Below are 26,319 nucleotides of genomic sequence, written 5' to 3' on the forward strand. Positions count from 1 at the left end.
GCCACAGTGTAATCAGGTAAAGATGTACAAAACTAAGGGCCAGATTGGTTCAAGTGTTTAGGTGCCTAAAGATGCAGATAGGTACCTGGTGGGATACTGAAAAGCACTGCAGCACCTAACTTTGTTTTCAGAAGTTTCAAGCAACTTCTTAAAACCGCATTGTGGTTCATTTTGTAGTAATAGGCAGCCCCCCCCCCCGGGAGGAGGGGGAAGTGGGGCAATTGCCCAGGCCCCGGGCCCTGCAGGGCCCCCAGGAGAGTTTTTTGGGGCCTCTGGAGCAGGGTCCTTCACACTCGCTCCGGAGGCCCTGGAAAACTCTTGCAGGGCCTGGGTCCCCAGAGCTTCTTCCGCTCTGGGTTTTTGGCAGTGGAGGGTCCTTCCACTCCGGGGAAGAAGGACCCCCCGCCTCTGAATTACCGCCGAAGCAGGACCCGCCGCCGAAGTGCAGCCCTGTCTTCGGCAGCAGGGGGTCCTTCCGCCCGGGACCCACCGCCGAAGGCCCAAGGCCGGGCTGCATTTCAGCGGCAGGTCCCGGTTCGGCGGTAATTCGGCGACGGGAGGCCCCCACCGCGGGTCTTCGGGGCACTTCGGCAGTGGGTCCCAGAGTGGAAGGACCCCCTGCCGCCGAATTACCGCCGAAGCGGGGGTCCCCTGCCACCGAAGACCCCAGGCCCCCGGAATCCTCTGAGCAGCCGTGGTAATAGGTAATAAGCCTAATCCCTGGTTGTCTTATTCAGCCAAACTCCCACTGAAATCAATGGAAACCTGCTTGATCAAGTGAGAAAGAATTGGGGTCCATTACCTACCTATGACATGTAGTGCAGACTTAGCTAATATTTGCCAAACACTTTGGAAGCACTCAAGGAACAAGTTCAAAGTATTATCAATTGTGCTGTGGATACACACATTTCTGCAGAGCTCTATATGCTGCTTAAGTTATACTACATCACTGTGTGCTGGATACACAGTTAAAGGGAGTTCCCACTGTTAGAACAAGTAGCAATGTATTATCTCACCTCTCTACATTGCATCTTCACTCACGCTGGATAATATCATATCAAAGATGAAAAGCCACAGCCCTGTATCTGCTGTGCACAGATTTGGTTTCTAAGGTTTTTAAGGATAAGGTAGTTTTTTTTTCTTTTTTTTAAAAAATCCCCTGGTTCCTAGGCAACTACTATAAATACATGTCCAACTGCTGAGAAAAAAGAGAGGATGGAGAAGTCTCTCTCTCAAACGGAATTTAATTTATATCACTGAAGAGGAGAGCACAGGACACAAACCACACAAAATATGTGAAGGCACAAAAGGTATAGTTATCCAGGTTTTCTTAGCTGTGGAAGTACATCTGGACTGGCTGAGTTTCCGGCAAAATATTTTAGTGGTTTCTGGCGAGTCAGGTATTATAGTCAGACTCTTGCTGGACTAGCTAAGATCTGTACTGTGATTTAACTTAATAGAGCAACTTGTTAAATTGGAACGGAGAGTAAAAAATTATATGGTGAAGGCTCCCCAACAATCTCAGGATATCAGTTACTTTCATTCTCTGTTTAAAAAGCCAATATAGTTTTCTTATGAAATAGAAGAAAAATATGAGAATAAATTAAGGAAGAAATGTATCTAATTATTACCTTTTTGACAGAAAATAGGTACATCTCTCTCTTCTCCATCCTGCTGTGGGTGGCTTAGTCTTTGGCTTCTAATGTTGTGGCATGCTGCTGGCATTTTCTTCTCTTCTACTCAGGATCTTTGGGTGAAGACTCCTGAAAGAGTGATTAGGCCGATGGTAAAGGTGAGGCCCTTCTGATATCCTTTGTCAGTGTGAAGGTTTCAGAGCCCCAGGGCTACTATTGTGCAGGCTCTACCTCTGTCTCCCTCCAGTTTCTACCTGTACCCTTGTTAGGTGCAGTATGCCAGATGATTGTAGTTACCTGGTTTGGTTCCAAAAGGGAAGGTGGTCCTATTTCATCTGGAGATTTTTAAATCAGTAGCAGATTTCAAAGTGGATCGGGTAGTGAATGGGAAGCAGCTTGTGAAGCCCCCACATGTTATGTTCTCTTTGGCTTATCAGATATATGAGTTGAATCATGGCCATATGCACTAGCTGTTGCTTGTTTGTGAACTTCTCACTTAGAACAAGGTAGAGGGAATTACAATAGTTCAGTGGAGAGGTGACAAATGCATGCATCTCCTTGACAGAGTCCATTCTTAGAGAGGAACAAATGGATTCTTTCTAGATAGAGAAGGCACTTTGGGTGAAGCAGTCATCAGCATGGACCCAACGCTTGCACCTTATCTTGATGGAGGAGAGAGTTTCCATAGAGCAGGGACAGTGCTCCACACCAGCAAGATCAATGTTGGTCTTACTTGGGTCAAGGGTGTGTGTATGTGTTTGTTTGTGTGTATGCTAGCCTCACTCTCCTGCTTAGCTAAGTAAGACAATGATATGGTATAACCCTAAATATTTATCAAGGTCTAACTGTCCACCTCATTAATAAGTTCCTGCTTTTCTTCTTCCAACCTGCAGCTTGGATTTTTTCTCCATCCATTTTAGTTTTGCTCTGCTGGCTGGTAGAAGAGGTGTGGAGAAGACACATATGTGGTCCTACTCTCACTCCAACCCTGCCTAATCCCTGTGGCATTGCTAGAACAGGGAATGAGGACTATGACTGGCCATGCATAGGATCACAATGTGGAAAAGACTCGTGTTCTCGTGCTCTCACTCTCATCTTTGACACTGGTACAGAATCCAGTCACACTCAGGCCCTTCATCTCTAAAAACCTGCCTATGATACCCATACTCACACTGAACAATACCTTTCTCCACAGGAGATCCCACTGAGTTAAGGAGTAAGGTACTACTCACTGTTAATAAAAATGTTAGAATTTATCCCTAACTAAAGTGTTCAATTTACTTCTGTCCTCAGGGGGGTTTTAGAATATTTATTTTTATCTCTATTCCAGTTATTCCATATAGCATGGCCTTCATTGACATGGTGAACCATTCTTAAAATATAGCTTAATTTCCAGAGTAGACAGGATCTTAGAGGAAAATTGTTCAGGACACAGCAGCACTGACTGTAGGTATCTGATTTTCCTGACTCTCTGCTACTGTTATTATTCTTAATTGCATTAAAATAATTCTGAGATGAGATCATTTTAATTCCCTACTATTTTCAGGCTTAAAAACTAGTGAGGCAGTTTGCTTCTTGAATGGCCTTTCCACTGATTCCAGTGACCATCTGGTCAAATTCTGAGTCCAAGAAAAACAGAGCCACAGGAGACAGCGTAATTGTTTTGTTTTTTAACTAGTATTTCTGCTTTAGCTCATGAGTGCTGCTTTTTGAGCAGAAGACAGAAAATTCTTCCATTGCGTCAGTGGTAGGCTTAGCCATCACCTTCTGCTCATAGAGCCCTGGGGATCTAATTAAACTGTGTGTGCAGACAAAGATCTGCAACTTCCCTCCCTACAAACTATTGACCAGATTTTGTTCCATCTTCGGCATCTACTAGTACAACACGTGGCAGTTACCCCTCTTTCCCCTCCAGGGTCTCATTCTGACTTCAGTGGGAGCTGAATATTCCATTGGCTTCAGTGGGAGTTTAGATCAGCCCTGGCATAATTGGGAACAATTGTTGTTGACTTCAGTAGAATTGTCTGCTTTCTACCAGGGCTAAATTTGATCCGAAGAATCTCTTGTACAGCTTCAACATAAATTAGAAGCCAAAGGAAGAACAGTCCAAGTTTAACTGCACAGATTTGCAGGGCCAGCCCACAACATTTTGGCACCTGAGGCAGGGAGCTCAAATGACGCCCCCGATGCTCCCTCGCTTGGGCCAGAAGTTTGAAAGGTCTCAATTCTGCCTTCTTCCTGTTCTTCTCCTCTTATGGTAGTGCTCTGCTACCTGCCCCAATAAAGGAGAACTAATACTTAAAATTTTTGAATAAGGCATTTTAAGTTAACACTTAACTTTCAAACACCTAAACAGCAAATGTAACTTTTCTTGTCTGCATAGTAAACACTGGCACTTTTATCTATTTGAATAGTCAAAGTAGTGCTTTCCGTGCTTTCTTGGTTGCAAAGATTTGAACTGCTTCCTGAAGGTCCACAGTCTGGGCCAACTCATGCTCTGTTGAGATGGTTGCAAGGCCGACCAGCCTCTCCTGTGTCATTGTGGAGTGTAGATGTGTTTTTATTAACTTCAGCTTGGAGAAGCTGCTTTATCCACTGGCAACTGGTACAGGAAGTGTTAGAAGTATGTGCAGAGCAACAAAAGCATTTGGAAAGAGGGTGATCATCTTATTTGTGCACATATATTCCAGAACAGCCTTCGGAGTTGAGCCTGCTGAAATGTATCTTGAAAGGGCTTTCAGTTCATCACCTAAATCACTCGCATCAATACTGCGCATGTCATCATGTGTTAACACTGTCTCTAGTGCCCTGAATTGCTGGTGTAGGTCTTCTTCAGATAGAGTAAGGAGTTTTGGAATATCATACAACATCCCAAATATACTGCTGTGTTCCTTGAGCTGCATGAGAAGTTCTTCAACTGACTGTATTGCACAATCTAGCATCTAGTTAAAGAATTCAACTTTGAATTGTTTTCTGGGGTCTCTTATGGGATTATCCCATGCTTTGTAATCAAAATGTCTTCTTCAGTGACTCTTGTATTCTTGAATAGGTGGGAAAATAGCTTCAGTGTGAAGTTTCTCTGCCAGCTTCTGTGCACTCTTCAGAATGTTTTGAAATCCTTCATCTGACCGATAAGACTGTAGTATTACTTTGCTTTGTCCAGTTATTCCATTGCTCCAGATATATCAAGGTCAATACCTTGGAGTCTCTTGCTTACAACATTTAGTTCAAACAGTATGTCATGCCACAACACTAAGCCACGTAGACATTTGTAGTTATGTATGTTTCTGGTGATTCCATTTCCCTCTGCCACTGTTCTCCCATGAACAGTTCCTGTCATAGCATTGTCCTCCATAATGGCAACTATGGCATCATCTATCTTCCCAGTTTAGTGTTTGATAAGCTTTATCACCTCCACTCGACTCTCCCATCGTGTGGTACTCAGTGGTTTCAGTCAGAGAGGATGTTCCCAGATTTTGCTTCAAAATTTGCCATCAATGAGTTGATGCAGAGAAAAATACATAGATGCTTTGAATTACATTAAAAAATTCAGCAGCCTCACTGGAAGCTGATGCTGCATCACTGACCACCAGGTTCATTGACTGAGAACTGCATGGGACAAAAAAAGCTCGAGGGTTTAACTCTCGCATCCATGTCTGTACTCCTCTGTTCCTTCCTCTCATGTTGGCACCATTATCGTAGCCCTGACCTCTCATGTCCAACTATCACATTTCCTGTATCTTCCAGCTTTTAAGAAGCACATTTGTCATACCAGCTCCTGTAGTATCAGCAATATTATAATTCTAGAAATGCTCTCTGATGGTCGCCATTGCAGGGACATTTTCACTAGGTTCTGTTGTTACAAAACACACCATTAAAGTCATTTGTTCCATTTAGCTGATGTCAGGTGTGCAGTCCAGAATAACAGAGTAATATCTTGCTGACTTCAGATCTGCCACAATCTTCTGTTTGATTTTTGTTGCCAGTAACTGTATGATCTCATTTTGAATTGTCTTTTCAAGGTAGTGGTGTGTGTACATTTCTTGGGTGGTGACTCTTCTTAGATGCTCCTGGAGTATAGCATCAAACTCAGCCATCAGCTCCACAATTTTAAGGAAGTTTCCATGGTTTAACACATACAGCTGATCTGAAGTGCCACGTGGTGCTAGGTTTTGGGTAGCAAGTATTCTCACAATGGCAATGAACCTTTTCAGAACATTTTGCCAGTTAAGAGACTCTGATGCAGTCTTCTCTTGATGCTGATCATCTATGGTGGCCTTTAACCTTAGTCTCATCTCAAGCTCTTTCCACCTATGGAATGCTCTCTGGTGATTTGCTGCCTTCTCATGGCATGCCAGATTTCTAGCCAGATTTTTCCAGTCCTTTTTGTTCCTGTAGAACCCAATGTGCTGGAGACGTTAGACTGGAAGAGTTGCAACCAAAACAGTATGCAGCATTCTGGGTTTTTGAGTATATAAGCCATGGCCTCTCCACTTTGTCACCATTGGGATTTCATGCCAGTAATGTGTTGGATGGAAACTTCTATTTTGATTGTCTTTGGGGAACATGAAGTTTTTTCACTTGCTGTGGCCCATGCAGCACAAGGAAGTCCCTCAGGCTACTGCTCAAGTGGGTCCACAATCCTGGATCATCTTAACTTAAGGAACTAAACTCGGCAGCAGCTGTTTCTTGCACCTCCACCACGCTCTTTTCTAATCTACACTTTTCTTTAGGAATGTGCATGGTTACATCGATTTTGAGATGGAGATATGGATGCTGCAGTAGATGCCAGGTCACCTGCACTCTGACTAACTGGAAAATCAGACATCTCCTCACCACTCACATCCTCACTGGGGCCAGAAGGCTCACCGTTAACATTTGTGTCTAAGTATCTCAGGAGAGCTCCTTCCTGCTTAGATAGAAAAGTTTCCTTTGCTTTCTTTCTTTTTTCTGAATGCTGCCTCAGAGGGACGTTTTCTTCTTTCACTCATGACTGTTGTTCTGTGCCAGCTATAGTGGCTCTCAACACTCAGTTGAAGGGGACAAATAAGCAGGCTGGTAGCAGGGCCTGAGTGAGGGAAAATATCGGTGTTTTAAGGGCCTAACTGGCTCCTACTATTTCAGTTGACCCTGTTCTTCTCAGGTGGGTTCAGGGAAGTAGCAGGAAACAGAAAGTTTCCCGAGCAGCTGGTGTTAATCAGTCCAGGCTCCTGTGGGTGCTAGAGAGGTTCCTAAGAGGCTCCTCCTCCTCTCCCTGCAGCCCCTGCTGCTTTCTGTTATTCCCTCTCACCTTTTCTCCTGCCTGCTTGTTATGTCTCTTGTGCCCTCCTTCCTCCGCACAGCACTCCACCATCTCTGTGCATCTAGAGCAGAGAGAATACATAGCACCAGCAGCAGACACAATTTTCTACAATCTGGGTCCTAGTGGCACCTCCACCACAGTCTGGCATCTGAGGCGGCTGCCTCCAGTTCGCCTCATGTAAGGCCAGCCCTGCAGATTTGAGAGAAACATCTTATTTGTCGTTCTTCACTCCTGGTTTTTGATCCATTTTTAAAACCCTTCACAGGAACTATTGACTCTGGGTTTTCTTGAATTTAATTTTTTTGTGAATTAGTGCTGCTAAAAGGTGCCATAGTGACACAGACATAGTTTTACCACAGAATGAGTGCAGCAGTACACGCTTAACTATTTTGATGTGCCAAATGCTCAGTGCTGATGGGAACGGACACCTGTAGGCGTGAGAACAAACACATTGCAGACAAGATAGTCAATAATCCAGATTTGATGGTTTTGTGATATGAACATTTGCCCAAGAGCAACTGGAGTGGGAAATAACTCATTTCGTCATGCATCCGACAAAGTGGGTATTCACCCACGAAGCTCATGCTCCAATACATCTGTTAGTCTATAAGGTGCCACAGGACTCTTTGCTCATTTCAAATAGGTCACATAAGGCCCATCAGGTGGTATGAAATTTTAGTCTGGTGCCCTCTTGTGGTGAACTTCATGCTCTCATGTGGTTATCTGTTCTTGGAAACATCCAGATCCTAGATCCTTTCTAAAAGCAAGCACATTTTTGGCTCTACCTAACTTTGCATCTCTCAAGCATCCTCAGTCTGAATGATGTGTGTGACTAATTTATTAATCTGACAAAGGAGTTTATTCATTATCTATGTGACCAGAGAACTATTTTGTGCTATGACTTCTGAGTTCCAGTAACATGCAGGGGCCAGAAAAAATTATGGGCTGTCTAGACTGGAAAATAATTGGATTCATAAGCAGAGAAGCCTCTTCCTGTACATCATTAAATCTGCCTAAACTATTTTACAAATCTGCATGGACCCTTCTCATCTTCCTAATCTGAACCACTCAGTCCTTGTAGCTGTGGAATACAGTAAAAGTTTATTCTTCTGTGCACACTATGCTTTGCTCTTAAAGAGTTGGGGGAAGTAGAGCCACAGCTCTACCCACCACACTATATAGGGCCTATTGCGCTTCTAGTATATCTCAGCTTGCACAATCCCTGCTTGAGCTTACGGATGGTGAATTTCCATGTTAAGCCCTACTCACAGCAGTGCCTAATTGGCAATCTAGTGTGTTCTGTGCTTCTTTCTTCCAAACCCTCACCAGCGAGGGTCAGTTCTTTTAAACAGTTGTTATGAATTTAATAACGAATGACCAAACATACCTTAGTTTTCCATTCTACTCATTAACACTCTTCCCAGCCATGTGCTGAGTTTAGTGAGAGGGGTGTGTCAGTTTGCTATCGTAAAAAAATCAGTGCTTTTTTGGAAGTGAGGGATTTTAACGGCTGCTTAGGGAACTGGCATGTCTTCCAATCAGTTACAAGAGTACAAAGACAAGGAGCTCCTTTCTTAAAATTTGGGAGGTATAAACAAATGTCAGGTGAACTGCAAGCAACTCCTGGCTACCACCAGCTGGTGCCTCAACAGAGGAAATAGTTAACTCCTGGCACAGTGAAGTTAATTCTGTAAAACATTTTGAAATAGATTGGATTTTTAAGAGGAAATGTCTTGTTTGTGAAATTTGTTTGAGTGCCCTAGAGACTGACTTCTTCATGGAACCTTGTCGTGGGTTTCCTCCATTCTTCGCAGTCATGCTCCACAATGCTGTCCTGGCGGGACCATTCGTATGGTTGGAGGGTACTCTGTAATCAGTCTTCCCTTCACTTTCTTGGTGCTTCTGCTGGGACTGATAACAAGGATGCCAGATAGTGTTGGCTGTGATGGTGTTTTCTGGATGTGAGCTATACAAGAAGATATAATAAGATGTGAGCAGGAGGACATGGGTTTAGCTGAGCTCACTATGCTTGGAGATTGCAAGGAAGAGATCTCCAAGCACAGTGCCCCAGTGGGAAAGGGTTAGAAGGTAAGAAACACTGTAAATACTTCGCTGCACGAGACTGTACTGGTGTTGGTGATGGAAATATAAATACATTCACATGAAGCTGCAACTTACTGAACATATTCTGTTTGGTTTCTGGGGGATCAGGGGATAGGAATGGAGCACACCCAGTTACAGGCGCTATATCTCTTTACAAATCCCCTCACTCCTCCAGTCACCTAGTTTGCATGAAAGATGCTATACAAGATAAAGATGCTTTTATCTTGCTAGATCTCCAAGCAATGGACAGTTCTGGAAAAAGCAAAATTTCCATTGAGACTCTAATGTTGTGGTAGGGTCCAGAGAACTCTTTCTGCATTCATGAACCCCCACTGTAAAGTTATACTGCATCAATAACTCTTTCTCCACACAGTGTATTATATATGAGGTGTCATCAGAGCAAGCAGTATTATGAGCAGTGGGTATCAAAGGCAGGGGAAGGCTGAGCCTTCCAAAACAACTTGCGTGGCCCCACCCAAATTTCGCCCCCAGGTCCCTTCCTGCTTCCTAGCACTGTGCTGGGGGGTGCTGTTCCCCCTGTGGCTGGGGCCCCAGACTGGGACTAATGAGGGCAGGCCTGTGCTCTGGGGCTGGGGGGGAGGCACACTGCCCACCCACCCAGTGCTCTGGGGCTGGAGGAGGGGGACCGCGCCACCCTCCCGGTGTGCTGTGGGGGGTGGGGTCTGGCAGACGGGGGGGGTGGGGCCTCTGGGCTTCAGTGGGAGGGACGGGGCCTCAGGCAGAAGGTGTGGACAAGGCCAGGGCCTAGCCTCTTCAAGCCTGGGGCATAGGTGTTGGATCTAAGGGTGTGGGGGTGCTGCAGCACCCTGTGAAATGAAGTAGTTTCCATTATACAGGTTTCACAGTTTGGTTCAATGGCTCTCAGCACCCTCCACTCTAAAAATTGTTCCAGCACCCCTGGCCAAGGGTTCAGCCGCTGCCCATGAGTGGCATAATGCATTTCTGTTTTTGTCTCTATCTTTTATTTGGTTTATGAGGAAAGGAGGTTCTCCACCCACCTCCTCTTTTTTTTTTTTCTGGCACCAGATGTTGAGTGAGAGAATCAAAGCTCACAGCCCAGATTTTTTCGGAAATGACTAGTGATTTGAGGTTCTTCAGAGTTTGGTTGCCTATCTTGAGAGCCCTTAAAAAAGAGACTGCTTGAGGGGCTTTTGGAGGGAACAGTGCTGCGCTCTTTCTAAAAACCAGGTCCCTATAAATTCTATAAAGCTAGACACCCAAAACTCAGGAACCCCCAAATCAGCAATTGTTTTTGAATATCATGGCCAAACAATTTCTTTTAATGGAAGGGTTTTTATTTTTAAACAAAACACAAAACTACAGTCTGGGTAATCAGCTTAATACTGAGAGCAGCACTCATCTTCTCTCAGATTTTCAGAGTGCAAGAAACCGGGAAATGCTTCTCAGTTTTATTCTTAAGTATCCGAGGAGACAAAACTAAATGGAATCTCCAGAGAAGCCAGAAACTCCAGTCCCCATCCATACAAGTGCTCTAATCAGACTGATCCATAATTCCAGAAAACAACCAATCAAAAGGGCCTAATTCTTCCATCTTTTGAATAGTACCAGGAACGCGCTCATTGATTTCAGTTGGACTACTTGTGGAATAAGGGACCATATTATGCAAGACTAAAGGGGCAGATTGGGCCCAACTTACATTAGCAAAAGCCACTCTTCTTCTTTGTCCCCCTTGCCAAGGTAACCAAGTATGTGAAGTGTAAATTGAGACTATGTGAGCTATGACAAAAATAACTTATATAAATACTGTTTTCCCTCCTGGGAATTTTACCCATCGAGTTTAATTAAGCTTTTAAAATGAGAGAGAACTTGCCTGCCGGGGGATGTTTTCAAGTTTTCACAGCTCTATTTTTATTTTTAATTGAATTTACCATGTTAGGGGTTGATTGATAGCACTGAAGTTGAAATTGAAGTCCTCTGTCAATAGAACTAGTGCAGACCACACAGGCAGTGGAAGTGTCTTTTCCCAGTACTGCCTTGTGCCTCATCCCTGACCTGATGGGGTCAGAAGGTAACCATAATTCACTGTCTCTTTCCAGTCAGTCCTTGGCCTCTTTTCTGAGGCCGTCAACAAGGGTGCTCATTAGGGCTAATTGTGATTGAGTTTCATGATGAGGATGCCTTTCCAAAGGTTGCCGATCCCTGAGTTAGAGCATATCTTTTAGAGAAACATCCACTCTTGATTTAAAGACTTCAAGTGATGGCAAATCCACCACATCCCTAGGGAGCTTGTTCTCATTGTTAATTACCCTCTTTCCATGAGAAATTTCTTTGACTATCTTCTTGATAAGAGTTGGCTGAAGTGTAATGAGAGGACCTGGATCCCAAGACTGGAAGATTTAACATGCGTCCTTGGTTTTCTTGTTGTCAGTCTTTATTTTGGTCAATTAAACTGTGAGAAAAGAGTGTGAGTACCAATCTCAAGACAGACTGACAAACCTAGGGCACAAACCTCAAATTGGTTGTTTTTTCTAAACTGAGATTTCACCCAACCAACTGCACCAAGTGCAAACTCCTCAGACATTTTAGCAGCCTAAACACAGAGACACAGATATCTCCTTGGGTACTCTTGTCTGTCTTGCCATCCAGGTGATCATATCTCTGTGATAGATGGCCCCTTACATCAAGATTCACACCAATATTCATGTTACTACTAATATCAAAGGACCAGTCACTTACCCCTGGTGAATTGCGCTTTGGGTCTCACACCAACGATGCTTCAAGCCAATCCTATAGTAAACTATATGAAGATTTGTTAAATATAAAAAGGAAATTAGAGTTATTTACAAAGTTAAAGCAAGCAAACATAAATACATGAATGAGTTACAGTCTTTGCTTTCAAAAGCAATATAGGTTTCTATAATCAGTAAACTTTTTGTTCTTTAGGGCTAACCCAGGCTAAGCAGCTGGGGATCTCTTGCTTATGTCCAGAAAAACATTGCTCTCACAGAATCCAAGCAGCATAGAGAGTCTTAGTTCCTTTGCTTTCAGGTTTTATCCCCCTCCTGCCATGAGCTCTGAGCTGCAAACTCAGCTGATGGGAGGAGTCCACTTGCATGACGCATCTTCATGGGAAGGAGAGCAGAACAATAATAAGAGTCTTTAGTCCATTTGCTGATGATTCCTCAATCCAGATGTGGGAAGTTTCCAGTTGCCAGATCCAACCATCGCCCATCTGATATCAATGGGTCTCCTCTTTTGGAATGGGCATAACAATTTCTGAAGAGCAGCGTTCATGCTAATTAATGTCCTAATGCTGTATGGGGATTCATATAGGGTATGTCTATACAGCAAAGAAAAACCCACGGTTGGCCTGTGCTAGCCAACTCCGGCCCACGGATCTTGGGCTGTGTGGCTCTTTCATTGCTGTGTAGACTTCAGGGCATGGGCTCTAGGACCCTGCAGAATGGGAGAATGGGAGGGTCCCAAAGCTCAGGCTGCAGCCTGAGCCCCAAAGTCTACACAGCAATGAAAGAGCCACATGAGCCAAAGTTGTCTGGCATGGGCCAGCCGTGAGTTTTTCTTTGCTGTATAGACATACCCCCAGAGGCTCCAATACAACTGCTCAAATAATACATTACAGTAAGGAACACAGACATTACAAGTAAGATTCATATATGCAGCAACTCACAAGCACTCAAGAATGCAAACACTAAACACTTTTTTATAATTCTGATACCTGGTTTATAAATATTAACCCACAACTGAGCCAGATGGATTCCAGCCATGTATCTGTCAGTGTCTAGTTGAGACACACGGGGACCTTGGCATGAGCTGGCACCTGGCCTGCCAACATCACAAAAACATATATAGTGAGATAGAAAAACCAAGAACAAAATTAAGAGAGACCTCATAGTTTCTGAATGTTGTCTTAGGATAATGGTCTCTGGCTGCAACATGAATATAAAAATGAAGGAAATACATTTCATAGCCACAGAGATTTATCCTTTAATACACTGGTTCTCAACCAGTGCTTTGTGTACCTCTGGAGCGTACACAGAGGTTTTCCAGGGGCTACATCAACTCATCTAGCCATATGCCTAGTTTTACAACAGGCTACATAAAAAGCACTAACAAAGTCAATATAGGCTAAAATTTCATATAGACAATGACTTGTTATATTGCTATACATACTGAAATGTAAGTACAATATTTATATTCCAATTACTTTATTTTATAATTATATGCTAAAAATGAGGAAGTAAACAATTGTTCAGTAACAGTGTGCTGTGACACTTGTATTTTTATGTTTGATTTTGTAAACCAGTCATTTTTAAGTGAACTTGAGGATATGCAAGACAAATCAGACTCCTGAAAAGGGTACAGTAATCTGGAAAGGTTGAGAGCCACTACTTTAATGCATTGTTGTAATGATTTTCATTTGTTATGTCAGTGAGATAAAAATAATTGTATCCAATGGATGTTAGTACAGGAGAAAAAGAGTTCTTTTATGTACTGCTAGCAGCCTGTTGCCATCTGTTTGGGTTAGAAAAGCAATGGGCCTCATCCACTGGTACAAGAGAGCAGAGAAACTCCATTCATTTCAATAGAATTAACTGCAGTTCTCACCAGTGTGAGGGGAGAATGAGGCTCAGTTTATTCTATGAGCATCGGAAATCGGGACCTGATATGCATTGCACACACATACATCATGAAAGTGATGGGCCCTGCCTCAAACAGTTTACAGTCTAAGCATATGATTAGGGGCAACAATTATATTCAACAAATACATGGGTGGGGGAGGGCGGCAAGGGAACAGTGAAATGATTATATTTAGTATAGCAGCAGTTAGCAGCATACCAGCTGATAGCTACATGAAATTATGGTACCAATATTCTCATCACAGTTTGCATATATTAATTTAATCCCAGTCTGCTCTGAAAATATACACAAGACGTTCAACATTTCTCCAAGTCTATTAATAGTTTGTATTTAGTAGAGAAATATCTTTTAATACATTTCCATAACTGGGACTGTATGACTTGTTTGTGATTGGTCAGATGAGTTACATAATATTGTTTGTTCTTTGACTGAATGAATGTGCAAGCATTTCTGGTGCCAGTTGTTCTTCATGCACATTTAGAATTCTGTTTCTATGAACAGTCAGATGAGACTATTCACAAACATTTGTGCCAGTAAAACTCAATCGCTTCAATAGTCACAGAAAGCTAATGCAAAAGCGTCATAGTTGTGGTGAACAAATAACTATCTGTGAGAAATGTTTTGCAGTATTCACCCGAATCTAATTGTGCACTTTGGCCAACTGGAAATCATTATAGCCATAAAACTGTGTAAATGACCCAATGACCTGATTTTCAGTGGTGCTGAGAACCAACTGTCCTCAATTCAAACCTGAGTGTCCATAGTTAGACACTTAAATCTACTTTTAGATATATATTTAAGTTGCCTAAAGTCCATGAGGATTCAACAGCAGATGGATCACTTGATTACCTGTTCTGTTCATTCCCTCTGAAGCACCTGGCATTGGCCACTGTCAGAAGACAGGACACTTGGCTACATGGACCTTTGGTCTGGCCCAGTATCGCTGTTCTTATGTTCTTATTATTGTTTGTTTCCAGCACCTCTGAAAAATCAAGCCAATTATTTCAGTACCTAGTACCTAGTTCCTGCTCCTATAGTGTATCTCATGCAAGTGCTCAAAGCTCATTGCACTATCAGGACCTACTTTGCTTTTCGATGGCTGAAGTTTTACTGTTTGGGTTTTTTTTAATAACCTATTTTGAGATGTAGTCTTATGGTCTTTACACAGGCAAAATTCCCAATGAAATCAATGGGAATTTTTTTTGCTAAGCAATGTAGGAAGGTGCCTTACCATAGTTGTTGTGCATTCAGCAGTCTAAGAAGTGTAAATTCAGTGTATGCACTGAGGTATTTGTTTATTTCTAAGCTGACCATCTCTGTATGCAGTATCTAGGCTTACAGAAAACTAAACAAAAACTGGGCCCAGTGCCCAGAGAAACCAACCAGTCCCTCAACTTCCTGAACAAAAACAATGTGCTGACACTTCATATGCCTGACATAACACCACTATGCCTCTACAGCTTAAACACTGTAGAGAAAATGACCCCTTTGGTTCATGCTAATGAGGGTTTCTTTGCAAAATTTGTTTTTTACTTTAATTTCATGCATGATAAGCATTATTATTTATTATCGAAGCACCCTCCAATAGTCTGCCTGGTTAAACAGTAAATAGTAGTGATTTTGTTGGTTTATTCTTGTGTTCAGACCTGCAAATCCTATACATTTACATCACCTTCTTTACTGAGGCTGATTTAGAAGGTCTGGTCTTGCACTTCTAAAATGCTGTGGGAATCTTATTTTTGGTCTCACAATTAAGTTAATTGTGGTGCCCTCAGATCAGTCACTGTGGGAGTAGTTGACAGCAGAATTTACACAATTCGATCTCTGCTCAGGAAATCCCCCCCAAATAAGCAAATCTAACTCTTTTTTTCGGGGGGGGGGAAGGGATCAGCAAATCTTTTCTCTGCTCTGCAGAGAGTGGGCCCCAGCAGATGCGGCGGCAACTGGTGAGGCTGTGCAGAAAAGGTCATACAATGAGTTTTTTGTTTAATAAATAATTGTTCTCTTTTTACATGGAGACACTGAAGCCTTTGATCACAAAAAAAATGGAGCCTGTGGTTTTCTCTATTCACTGGTGTTTTTTTTTTCCCCTTCTGTTTACAAATGACTGACTCACCACTGTGTGATCCTGAGGGGTGCACAATCTAACAATGGAGTGAATCAGCCAAAACAGAGTTACATGCTACTTTAAAAGAGCTGAACATGCATATTCAGAAGCACCCTGGCTTCAAAAAGCAAAGTGGCAACATTGCTGACTATTAGATCCAAATGCAAAAGAGCTTGTCCTTATGATAAAGAGCTGTTGATGCTCTCTAGTAGGGATTTTGATTCCCGTGCCCCAAGATAGTTGCAAGCCTTTGGTCCATCTTGCAGGAAGGGGACATTTCTAGGCACATTTGAATGTCTCAAAAGCTGACATCATGGCTGGCAGGTACCAGGAAATCTGTGACTAAGGCTGATTAAATGGAGTTGCATGTGCCACAGGAGGAGGGACTGAAATCTCCATGGCCATGCATTGGCGCTGCCACATGCATAGAAACACAGAGCTGCTTCATTTAAGCAACAGGATATCATATCCTGGTAGGATACAGACATGATAATTAACGCATAGCTAGATAATGTCATAGGCCTGATTTCCCCACTGCACTCCTGTGCAAAATGAAAACAAAATGAGTGTAAAATGCTGCCAGATTCGAAGGATGATGTTTTATACCCACTTTGCACAGGTATAAATAACTCCACAAGAAGTGAGGCACTGGAAAATCAGGTCCAGATTATCAAAATGCTTTAGACTCACTCCAATTTCTTGTGTCAATGCTTCATATGGCTTCATTATAATTAATCAAATACTAAAGGAAATGACTGTACACACTGAAGGAAGAACATGCTCCTTTTTAACACAAATAGGAAAACCTGCTGATGCCCTGGGTTTTGTAAAGCCACTTGACTTTCTTCAAGTTCAAGTCCACAGTCCACATTTGTACTTGCAAAAGGTATGATCATATATGCACGTTTTCATGAACACATTGGGCAGCTGAGGTTGAAAATGTATCCCTAATACTCCAAGTTAAAATAAAGACCATGTCAAGTTTACTGACTACCTGACTGAAATCCTTTAGAAAGGACAGGCTGACAAAATATTCACTAGAGACATGTTGGTGAGTCAGTCGTCTTCTATTACTCAGTTACAAACAGATAAAAAATATATGTTTATATTGCTGTAGCTATGAATACTTTATATCTGGAAAGAAGTATCAGTGGAGGTTTCAATTACTGTACCTCTTTGTATTGCCCTTCTAGCATTTTTCTCTGAATTTCCTTTGTTGCAGTGAGATTGGACAGTCATTCAGTGGTAGATTTGAATGAGGTCAAGGAACAGAAAACACTTCAATAATTTTAAGTGCATTAATGTTTCTTAGATCCTGACACTCTCATTTACACACAATCAACATAATGTAGCCTTGATAACACACCCATTTACTCCTTCTTGGCCACTTGTCAACATTAATTACTCTGAGCTTTCTAGAACTTCATCATCATTCAAATTAATCAAATAATCCTTCAACATGTACTAAGGATTTTTTCTAACAAAGAACATGAAGAACTCACTCACTCCTTCATGTTTTATTAGAAACAGCCCTACAGAATTCAGGGACAAACTGCAAGCAGAGCTGCCTATGGTATTAGTAATTATTTGTATTACGATAACCTCTAGAGGCCCCTATCAGGAACTGAATGCAAACAATTAAAAAGCAGCCCCTTGTTCCAAAGATCTTACAATCTTAACATATAATTAGACATAACAGGTAGATACACCAAACAAATGGATGGGGGAAGGAGGATAGAAGAAACAGGAAAACAATCATTTTCTACTACAAGTTGCAGTCACAGCACACAAATCGCCTACCCTCAGTGAAACTACAGCACCACTTTTCACTGCTTGATTATTTATATGTAAGGATGTGAGTCTTGCTTTGCTGTCAGTCACTTCAGTGAAATGATCTGCCTTTACATAGTTGTAGCTGACATGAAAATCTGGCCTATGAATTTTTAAATTTATTTTCCTCATTTTGCCAAGCAGAGAGCATTTTTCTGAGCGTTACCTGAGAGATCCCTTTGCCACACAAGTGGAGGCTATCAGCTGAATGACATCTCTAACAGAGGCTCCCAGAGATTCCTACCAAGGTTGAATTAAGTCTAAAAAATGATATTTTATTCTTGTTTGGGGAACACTAGGGACAGTGTTTCTCCCAAGCCAATATTGAAAGTTAGGAGCCTAATTTTGGACATTCAGATTGTCATGTATACACCAAATATCCATTTAGGCATCAAATTTAGATGCCTTAATTTAAATGCCAGCATTTTAATAATTAACTCCCCAGATTTAGTGAAGGGAGAACTCTGCAGTGCTATTGCAGGGATGTTGGTCCCAGGATATGTGAGCAACTACTTTCAGTGTATAGCTTCATGCACTTTTATTAGCTGTATTGTTAATGCTCAGTGCACTTAATTATGCGAGGGGTCCCTGGTTGTGGATCGCCAGCAGAGATAAGCTTGCCCTAGAGCCTGTATTTAGGCACCTATTTCCGTGAGAGGATCAGAGCTTAGAATATATATCTCTTGTCAGCATCTCCCATTGCATAGCTTAGGCAGATAATTGCCTGGTGTTCTGGCTTTTGTTGATCCTATCGCTGGTGCCTGTCTCTACCCATTCATTGTATAGGGAGCTATGCACCTACCTCAGGCTTCGTGGATCCCATTGTTGATCTAGTGATTTTCTAGGGTGAGCTTCTGTCCTTTTGTGGACCCAAACCTCTTGGAGAAGCAAGTATAGAATCCAGTTCTTCAGGGTGGTGGTGAACTGCCGTAACCACAAAACCATTCTTTCTCTTCCTGCAATCCCTCATTAACTATCCACCTTCCAACTTCTGTAACAGCAAAGGCAGGGATACCACAGACAATCATAGAATCATAGAATATCAGGGTTGGACACTACATTAGCCTTTTTCCAGTCATCCAGGACCTTCCCCGATCACCATGAGTTTTCAAAGATAATGGCCAATGGCTCTGCAGTCACATCTGCCAACTTGTTTAGCACCCTTGGATGCAGCGCACCCAGCCTCATAGACTTGTGCTCATCCAGCTTTTCTAAATAGTCCTGAACCACTTCTTTCTCCACAGAGGGCTGGTCACCTCCTCCCCATGCTCTGTTGCCCAGTGCAGTAGTCTGGGAGCTGACCTTGTTTGTGAAGACAGAGGCAAAAGAAGCATTGAATACTTTAGCTTTTTCCACATCCTCTGTCACTAGATTGTCTCCCTCATTCAGTAAGGGGCCCACACTTTCCTTGACCTTTTCTTGTTGCTGATACACCTGACGAAACCCTTCTTGTTACTCCTAACATCTCTTGCTAGCTGCAACTCCAAGTGTGATTTGGCCTTCCTGATTTCACTCCTGAATGCCTGAACAATATCTTTATACTCTTCCCTGGTCATTTGTCTAATCTTCCACTACTTGTAAGCTTCTTTTTTGTGTTTAAGATCAGCAAGGATTTCACTGTTAAGCCAAGCCGGTCGCCTGCCATATTTACTATTCTTTCTACACATGGGGATGGTTTGTTCCTGCAACCTCAATAAGGATTCTTTAAAATACATCCAGCTTTCCTTGAATTCTTTCCCCATCATGTTATTATCCCAGAGGATCCTGCCCATCCCTCCCCTGAGAGTCCAAGTCTGCTTTTTTGAAGTCTAGGGTCCTATTTTGCTGCTCCTTTCTTCCTTGTGTCAGGATCCTGAATTCGACCATCTCATAGTCGCTGCCTCCCATAGAACAACTATAATTTGTTCCCTGAGCACTATCCTTCCTGTACATTGAGTGAGGCAGGGGATCTAGGTGAGGGGAAATTTGTGATAAATTCAAAACTGTATCATAAGGCATATACACAAGGGGATTTAATTAAGGTTCCACAAGCAACCTTAATTCTGTAAAAGCAGCAAAGAATCCTGTGGCACCTTATAGACTAACAGACTAAGGTGCCACAGGATTCTTTGCTGCTTTTACAGATCCAGACTAACACGGCTACCCTTCTGATACTTGACAACCTTAATTCTGGCATTTCTCAATTTCAAGTGTCTCTCTTTGCAACCTTAACATTCTTTAAATATATGCTACATTGAAAACATTGGCATTAAATTCAATTTATACAGCTGTACCATACCACCTATTTTTGTCAACATGTTGGGAGACCATTACTCCTTAAGTTTACATATATTTTTAATAGTCCATAGAAATACAGTGTTGTGTGGAGTTCTGTGATGCTGGTGTCTTTTGTTCAAGATATAAAGGTGCAAAAAGTTCTTTTTCTGAAACAGTTTTCAGTTCTATCACAACTGAACAAATGTACACAAATCACAGTAATTGTTGATACAGGGAAGTGTTGCATGCCTGTGAAGCCAATGGGGCTCTGTGCAGGCACAAATGTACACTTCTGCACATCTTATTTCAGGACTGGGGCCATAGTTAAGTATATAACCTCACCAAATAAGTTTTCTTGATAGTCATTTCTTAGAGATAGGTGTCACATTCCACCTTAAGCTGTCTGTCTGGAAGTAGTAACTTGGGTTTGATCCTCAGTCGTTTTTAGTCTTTTCAACTCTCTCCTCCATTCCTTTACTCCCTTGATGTCATTTCTCAGGCCTTGTCTACACTACAGAGTTGCAGCGCTGGTGAGGGGGTTACAGCGCTGCAACTTAGGTGGTGTACACACTTGCACAGCACGGCCAGCGCTGCAACTCCCTGGTTGCAGCGCTGGCTGTACACCCGGTCGAGCCTCGGGTGTAGAGGATCCAGCGCTGGATCACCAACGCTGGTCAGCAAGTGTAGACACTCACCGGCGTTTTTCTTGACCTCCGTGGCATAAGCAGGTATCCCAGCATACCTTAGAAGCCTCTCTGGTAATCATGCAAACTCCACTGCCCTGGGCTCACCTGACCCCTCCTTTAAATGCCCCGGGAATTTTAAAAATCCCCTTCCTGTTTGCTCAGCCAGGTGTGGAGTGCAATTAATCAATCAATCACTCAGCGACCATGCCTCCACGCACCAAATGAGCCCCAGCATGGACCAATGCAGAGCTGCAGGACCTCATTAGTGTTTGGGGAGAGGAGGCTGTGCAAGCACAGCTGCGCTCCAGAAGGAGAAATTATGATACCTATGGGCAGATATCGCTGTCCTTGATGAGAAGGGGCCATGAACGGGACGCGTTGCAGTGCAGGGTCAAAATTAAAGAGCTGAGGAGTGCTTACTGCAAAGCTCGTGAGGGAAATCGCCGCTCAGGAGCTGCCCCCACAACCTGCCGTTTTTACCAGGAGCTGGATGCCATACTTGGGTGTGACCCCACTGCCAATCCTAGGAGCATGATGGAGAGTTCAGAGCAGGGAGAAGTGGGGGAGGTTGTAGAGGACTGCGACAGTGAGGCTACTGGCGTGGAGGGAGACACCCCGGAGTCCCAGTACACATGCAGCCAGGAGCTCTTCTCAAGCCAGGAGGAGGCTAGCCAGTCGCAGCAGCTGGAAGTTGATGGTGAGGAAGAAGCTAAGGATCGTGCTCGGGGTATGTAGATTTTTATGTTTTGGGAGAGGAGGGTTTTGGTTATGGCTGCCGGCATGCATGCCTAAACGTGGAATAGCCCATTGATTTGCTCTATCACGTCTCTGTAATCTGCCTCGGTAATCTCTTGAAATGTTGCTGCAAGAGCGTTTGCAATTTGCTTTCTCAAGTTGATCGGGAGAGCCACCGTGGTCCTTGTCCCGGTCAGGCTAACTCGTCCGATCCACTGTGCAGTGAGGGGTGGGGGGACCATGGCTGCACACAGGCAAGCTGCATAGGGGCCAGGGCGGTATCCACATTCCTGTAGAAGACCCTCCCTCTCTTCCCAGGTAACATGCAGCAGTGATATGTCTGGCAGTAGGAAACCCTGTTGAGAGTTTAGGGATAATTGAGTGCAGGGCGCCAGGTTCGCGTTTCCCCAGCCCATGGCGCTCTGTTTTTACTCCCCCCCAGCACGTAGGCAGCCACGTGGTGCGCTCCTGTGTTCCCCACCCACCCTCCCAGCATGTAAGCATCCACGCGGTGTGCTCTGGTGTAAGGCACCCCCCCTCCAAGCAGGCATCCAGCACCGCAGTGTGCTCCTGTGTTCCCCACCCCCCCTCCAAGCAGGCATCCAGCATCGCGGTGTGCTCCTGTGTTCCCCACCCCCCCTCCAAGCAGGCATCCAGCACTGCGGTGTGCTCCAGTGTAAGGTACCCCCCCTCCAAGCAGGCATCCAGCATCGCGGTGTGCTCCTGTGTTCCCTACCCCCTCTCCAAGCAGGCATCCAGCACTGTGGTGTGCTCCGGTGTAAGGCACCCCCCCTCCAAGCAGGCATCCAGCACCGCGGTGTGCTCCTGTGTTCCCCATCCCCCCTCCAAGCAGGCATCCAGCACCGCGGTGTGTTCCTGTGTTCCCCAACCACCCTCCAAGCAGGCATCCAGCACCGCGGTGCTCCCCCCCCCTCACCAGCAGGACGGCGTGAACATGGACCAAAGAACACCCCCCCCAAGCAGCTAGCTCACCACCTTCCTGTTCACTACTGTCCCCTCTTCAGGACACCAGCTACCCCCTGTACCCATTGCTGATAAACCCCAGTGACCCATTGGTCAATTCCCACTCCCAAGGGGAAATCGGGGCAAAACCACTCACCCCATTGCTCACCATGACTTAGCTTGCCAGCCCTCTCTGTGTTATGTGAGGTATGTGAGAAGGATGCTACCAAAAGTCTAGAAAGTCCTTCAACGTGTGATAATAAACAATGTAGCCTCTGTGTATTACATGGTTCTATCTCTCTTTTTTCTAGTGACCTTGACTACTGCAGCCGGATCACCGGCCTCACGTAGGTTGCAGAACTTGAGACGGAATCCTAGAAAATCAAAAGAGAAATTGATCGAATCTGTTATGAGCCACTACAACAGAGAAAGTAGGAAGACACAGGAATGGAGAGAGAAGACCTATGAATGGAGAAACAGTGTACATGAATGGAGAAAGAGTGTACATGAATGGAGGCAAACAGAAAGCAGGAGAAAGGAATTGTCTGCAAAGAAAACCACAAAGCAGATGATAAGCCTCCTGGCTCGCCAAACTGAGTCTTTCGAGTCTATCGTAGCCATGCAGACAAATATGTACCATGGTAACCCACAGCCCTCCCAAAGCCCTCTTCCTTGTTCCCCAGTATTTCCACAAAACAAATTTCTCCAGCAGCCAGTTCCTTATTATCCCCAGCTGCCCCCAACACCTGTACGATCACCTACCAGCCCTGATAACTATAATTCTTACCCTGTTCACTCCACCCCCATTATTCTGCAGCATAGTAATCCTGAAGTGCAGCAGACATTGAATAGTGATCAAAATAGGACATATTCAAACCTGTGAATGTACAGTCCACCACCCCAACCCCCTTGCCTGTTATGTACTGTATGTTGAATAAAGTTTTTTTTTCTTTTTTCTTTTTTATGTTATATTGTTGCTGGAAGTGGTAAATATTATACACCAAGGTAAAGCAAAGCACATCAAATGCATCAAACATTACTGTTGGCTCTCAGCATCAAATTGCTCCCTTAAAGCATCCCTAATCCTTGAAGCCCTTTCCTGGGCCTCCCTATTAGCCCTGCTCTCTGGCTGAGCAAACTCATCCTCTAGGCGTCGAACCTCGGAGGTCCATTCCTCACTGAATCTTTCACCCTTCCCTTCACAAATATTATGGAGGGTACAGCACGTGGATATAACAGCGGTGATGCTGCTTTCCACCAAATCTAGCTTCCCATAAAGATAGCGCCAGCGTGCTTTCAAACGGCCAAAAGCACACTCCACAGTCATTCTGCACCGGTCAGCCTGTAGCTGAACCGGTCGTTGCTCCTGTCAAGCTTCCCTGTATATAGTTTCATGAGCCAGGGCATTAAGGGGTAAGCGGGGTCTCCAGGGATCACAGTGGGCATTTCAACGTCCCCTACTGTGATCTTGCGGTCTGGGAAAAAAGTCCCGGCCCTCAGCCTCCTGAACAGGGAACTGTTCCTAAAAATGCGTGCATCGTGCACCTTTCCAGGCCATCCTGAGTAAATGTCAGTGAAACGCCCACAGTGATCCACAAGTGCTTGCAGAACCATGGAGAAATACCCCTTGCGATTAACGTACTCTGATGCCAGGTGGGGTGGTGACAGAATAGGAATATGCGTCCCATCTATTGCCCCTCCACAGTTAGGGAACCCCATTTCTGCAAAGCCATCCACAATGTCCTGCACGTTCGCAAGAGTCACAGTTCTTCTTAGCAGGGTGCGATTAATGGCTGTGCAAACTTGCATCAGCACCATTCCAACGGTAGACTTTCCCACTCCAAACTGGTTCGCCACCGATCTGAAGCAGTCTGGAGTTGCCAGCTTCCAGATTGCAATAGCCACCGGCTTCTCCACTGGCAGGGCATCTCTCAATCTCGTGTCCCTGCGCCGCAGGGTAGGGGCGAGCTCAGCACACAGTGCCATGAAAGTGGCTTTTCTCATCCGAAAGTTCTGCAGCCACTGCTCGTCATCCCAGGATTGCAGGACGATTTGATCCCACCACTGAGTGCTGGTTTCCCGAGCCCAAACGCGCCGGTCCACGGAGCTGAGCGCATCTGTTACTGCCACAAGCAATTTACTGTCTTCACAGTGAGGCGATTCAATATCATCGTCTGACTCCTCACTGTCACTGTCGCTCTCACTGTCACTCTCACTTTGCAGCTGAAGGAATAGCTCCACTGCCAAGCGCGATGTGCTGGCAACATTCATCAATAAGGTCGTCAGCTGCTCAGGATCCATTTATAACAAAAAGTCGCAGAAAAAGCGCTGTACAATCACAATGCCGCCAAACTGCTCAGAATGTGTAGCAAAGCACCACGGGGCGTTGGAACAGGAAGCGGAAAGACACTCACACTTCCTTCCCCTTCCCACAAGCCACAGCGCCGAAATGGGACGAGGTGCTCTGTGGGATAGCTGCCCACAATGCACCACTCCCAACAGCGCTGCAAGTGCTGTAAATGTGGCCACACTGCAGCGCTGGTTGCTGTAAGTGTGGCCACTCTGCAGCGCTGGCCCTATACAGCTGTACTAACACAGCTGTAACTACCAGCGCTGCAAAACTGTAAGTGTAGACATACCCTCAGTCATCATGCTTCCTCTACTCAAACTCCCTGTGGCTGCTTCTTTTAAACTTCCTCTAGTCTCTTCTTTTATGCTTCCCATCCACATCTTGCAGGCTTCAACAGCACAGGCAGAAAATCTAATAGCTGAATGACATATGAAGTACATGAGAGAGACAAGGTAGGTGAGGTAATATATTTTATTGGACCAACTTTTGTTGCTGGAATGTACAAGCTTTTGAGCTACACAGAGCTCTTCTTTGCTGAAAAACTTGTATTTCACTTATCTTGTCTCTTTCATATCCTGGGACCAACATGGACACAACAACACTGCAAATGGCATACATGACAGAGAGTGTGTTTGAAGGAAGAGTGAGAGAGTCTGATAACTATGAATACAAAAGACATTTTTTCTTCATATGAATGGTAGGATACAATATGTGTAGCTTTCTCTATTGTCAGAGATATTTAGATGGGAAGAGATACACTAACGTTAGCAAAAGATGTGGTTTTTAGCTTTATGCAGTCAAAATTGTATTTTCTTTTCAATACTGTAAGTTGCCCTGAAGTACACAACTGCTTCAGACTGAGTCAGTTGCTTTGTACTGAAGCTCTAAAGGGGGAAAAAAGGAACACGTGGTTGCTTTCATGCTAATGATTGCTCCAGGGAAGTGCTTAATTTTGAAATTCATAAATATCATTAGGTTCTACTTTATAAACATGATCCTCTGAAGATATAAAGGGCCCAATCAGACAAAGCCAATCAGACCTTCTATATGGGTTTTTTTTAATATGTTGTGTCTGTCTGGACTTTCTCAATCTTATGGTGGCCATTAGACTCTATTAATGAGAGCACTGCACTGAACCAATCTCCGCAACTTGCAGCTGTACCAGCAAAATGCTCTCCTGAGGAATATTGATTGCCCTTCTTGGCTGTCTTTAAACAAGGCTGGCACTGCAGACATCTTAACCTGCGTGTGCATTAGTCTCCAGAATACTACTGCACTACAGCCTTTTATTTAAGAGAGAGGATTATTCTGTGCAGTGGGAGGGGTGTTATCTGAGACATGCATCAAGAGAAGGTCTGTAATAGGCCACTTAACAGTAACTGACATGCAGAGAAATGGAATTAATATTTTCTCAGAAACCTGCACACTTTCCTGCACTAGGCTATTTTGACTATCTGTTTCTGGCATGAAAAAACAAGAAGTGGTGGGAAAGCGGGGAGGGCACAGGATGTAGTACTAAATTCCCTGGGGGTGGCAGGGGAAATCTGGTTGATTTCCCAATTCTATTAAAATATATGTTTAGCATTTGTGTAAAAGCTTCAGCAAGAGCTTTGCAATAGCTGCTTGGAATCCTCAGTGCTTTCAGAATAGGAGACATGACTGGTGCCAATGCCTGTTAAAGATTTCAGGACAGCTGGGCAAATACACAAAAA

General features: G+C 44.0%; 1 protein-coding gene across 1 annotated transcript in view; it reads left to right on the forward strand.

The window, feature by feature from the left end:
• LOC115644989 overlaps window positions 1-26,319 on the forward strand; it is a 258,015-nt gene that overhangs the window by 83,203 nt on the left and 148,493 nt on the right. The window lies entirely within an intron of this gene.

The sequence above is a fragment of the Gopherus evgoodei genome, chromosome 2 (assembly GCF_007399415.2).
Source record: "Gopherus evgoodei ecotype Sinaloan lineage chromosome 2, rGopEvg1_v1.p, whole genome shotgun sequence".
In the NCBI taxonomy this organism is placed as follows: Eukaryota; Metazoa; Chordata; order Testudines; family Testudinidae; genus Gopherus; species Gopherus evgoodei.